The 3,199-nt window shown below is 43.6% G+C and overlaps 1 pseudogene; it reads right to left on the bottom strand.

The window, feature by feature from the left end:
* Positions 1-532: 532 nt before the first annotated feature.
* Positions 533-1,420, bottom strand: LOC104276469 (annotated as a pseudogene).
* Positions 1,421-3,199: the final 1,779 nt, after the last annotated feature.

Here is a 3,199-nt window from a genome sequence, read left to right as displayed (position 1 = left end):
AGAGGAACGGCTGCAAGTGCCCGCGGGTGTCACAGAAAAGGGTCAGCACATACACAAGACCTGCTGCTCCCGGAGCCTGAGCTACACACTCCCCTAAGCAAACAGACAGACCTCTAGCCTGCAAACACGTGCCATCCCATTGGTACCAAAATTCACGCTCTCTGCTAAAACCCAGGACAGCTCAGTCAGAGTTATCTCCGGGTTTCTCCTTCTGGGTGAGTGTGATCAAAAAGATACAGACAAAATAGAAATCTTCTCCAGGTGAGTGGACAGGGAGGGGAAATCACAAGGAAGAGCAGCACACCCAAAACACGGTATCTTCTGCCAAAGAAAGAGGTCTCGGAGTTGCTTCTTTTTGTTTTTTTTCTTTCCGTAAGAGAAAGAGGAAGTACAGATGCATGTCACAAATACACAGCAGAGGAGGACACAGCAGAGAAGGAAGGACACAGGAGCCAAACACACAGTTACAGCACACTTGTTATAGACACAGGGAGACACGGAAGAGCAGAGGTGGAGAGGAGCTTTGTCCTACCTTTTCTGTTTTCAATTTCTTGATTCGCCTGTGGCTCTCCTCCTCCTCCTCTTCCTTCTTTACCAAAATAGAGTTCCCCACTAACCCTGAATCCGGGGTACTTTTGTTTACCTCCCCCATGGCAGAGGAGGTGCAGTGGAAGGGGCTGCTGCTTCCGCCACTGCCTCCCTTGGCCCCAAAACCATAGAGGTGCCCAGGGGGAGCTTGGCCGCTGCCACCCCCACTGCCGTTGGGGTGGCCCTGCTGCAGGTCATGCTGTTTGTCCTTCCTGGATTTCCCCGCATCCTTATCCCGCTTGGAGCCTCTGCTGCCTGGGGCTTTACCTGGTTTCTCCTCTTTGTTTTTCCCACAAGAGGCAATGGTGGTGGTGTTGCTGGTGTTGTTATTATTGCCATTTGGGTTACTGCTCACACTTTGACCCAGTGCTGAATTCATGCCAGTTGCCTCTCCAGGGCGCCCTTGGACTTCCTGCCTCTTGCCAGCACTGCTGATCTCAGGAATCCCATACAAGGCAGCAGAAGGCAGAGATTTATTAGCATCCTTAGAAGTTTTACTCCTTTTCACTTTTGATTTGCTAGTCTCTTTGTGAGAGCAATTCCCCTGGGGAGCAGAGGGCTGAACAGAAGCAAATTTTAGGCCATCAGCTAAGGCTGAGGTAGCGTTAGTCCCACTGGAAGCCAGACCCCCGCAATCCTTGGAGCTGGTGTTGCTGCTGCTGGTGGTATTAGTAGAATTATTCATCTCAAATTTCTGCCTGTCCTTCTCCAAATCGGCATCCAAATCTATTATTAAATTCCCAACACCGATTTCCCAATCATCGCCACTGTCATAAGTGTCAACCGCGTTTGGATCCACACCTTTTCCTGCAGTGGAAGTGTTCAATGACATCCTGAAGATAAGATCTCTAGAGTAAAAATCCGATGAACTTTCCTTTGAAGATGTGGGGACATTCGTTTATCTCCGTTGGGCTCTCTTAAGTTCAACTCGTCTTCTCTTCCTCCCCTAAGTGCATCTAGGTTCACAACCAGCAGTCCACGTCCACTTTGTCCTGCCAAGGAAGGGAAAAGTCAAATATTTCTTGTCTGGGTGTTATCAGAATATAATACAACTAATAAAAAGGGGATAAGGTAGGGGGAGCAAAATCATTCATTGTTGCCACGTTTTTTTCTGAAGTTCATTAATCCGGAGGCAATGGCCATGATGCTTTTATAGCGAGCATTTTTAATATAGTTGTACACCAACATCCACAATCTCTCTTAAAAAGTCACGTCCACCAAAAAAAAAAAAGAAAGAAAGAAAGAAAAAAAAAATTAACTACATTGTTTAAATTCACAAAGCTCAGGAAATACAGCCTTAGAAGTGGTGCCTAGCTGTTGGAGCACATGTTGTAATCTAACCCCTTGGACCACCACCTAGGCACAAAAGGGAGAAAAGGAAGGACACAGATTCACCCTTCACTGCATTCCATGGATTTTGTGGCTTTAAACCAGACCCTTGAAGTTTTGTGACTCTCCTATATTATCTTTTACTCCCCTTCCACTTAATCTCTTGGGGGGAAGGGAGGAGAGGGAATGCTATGGGAAGTGGGAAACATCATTTTCCTTGCCACAATACAGCTTCTGTTAAAAACCAACAACCTACAAACACAAATGTCTACTGGAAAATATTTAACTCCATACGTTTTAAAAAAATGAAGAAAAGAAAGAAAAAGGTCTTTTTTCTTAGGAAAAAAAATAAATTCTCAAGATAACAGTTCTAAAAGCAGTTCTAATGTACTCCTACGTCACACAATAGTTAGGTCTGTTAAATATAGTATTACTGACTGTACAGGAAACTGATTAAGACATACACTTTAAGTGATCTGCACCAAGGTGGCCTCAGTGACCGCAAATGAGTGTATGTTTGACAAAGCTTAGTTAAAACGATTTTTAAAGGGATCTCTCCCTTTTACAGTCGACTGTCGAAATATTTATACATATATATGCATAATGCTTACCTTTAATCCTTTATCATTTTTTAATTAAACCAGCAAATCAAAATGCTGTTCCCATTCGTCTCAGCAACAATTCTGTGCCTCATTTTACTTAAAGAGCAAGTGATCAAGAAGTAGAAAGCAAGTATCATCTCAGCCAGTATAAATCGGTCAATAACATATCTCCCCCTACTTTGGCACTCGGATCAGAAGTCCTTTTTTTGTTTGTTTAGGTTTTTTTCCTCCTTGCTTAAAGAAAAAAAAAATGCTGAGCCTCACAACTTTACCAGCTGGTAGGTAATATTTCACATTCAGATCTGAGCCATCAAGGACCAGATATTTTGTTTGTTTGTTTGCTTTTCCTGAATAAGCACCGAGAGGTAATAATCACCATAGTAATTTTAAAAAAACAAAATAAAAATAAATTGTTTCCCCAACTTCACACTCCGTCTTCAGCCCCGGACCTGGGAGCCATCCTGATCAGTAAGTAATGATCCCATGAAACAAACCTACAGGCGCCCGGGTGTTACAAGACAGAATGTGCTAACATCGGGATAAATTAGTGAAAGGGAGGAAGGAAAAAAAGAAGAAGAAAGGACTGAAAATCTGGGCTGGATTCCGCCTGTTAGTTGGGAAGTGGCATTTTTTTCGCCCGTCCTGACAGATCTGATTTCTTGAAGTAACTTGAGGGGAAA

Source organism: Apaloderma vittatum, unplaced genomic scaffold (genome assembly GCF_000703405.1).
Source record: "Apaloderma vittatum isolate BGI_N311 unplaced genomic scaffold, ASM70340v1 scaffold36467, whole genome shotgun sequence".
NCBI lineage: Eukaryota > Metazoa > Chordata > Aves > Trogoniformes > Trogonidae > Apaloderma > Apaloderma vittatum.
Note: the sequence above shows the minus strand (reverse complement) of the source record. Positions and strands in the feature narration are given on the sequence as shown.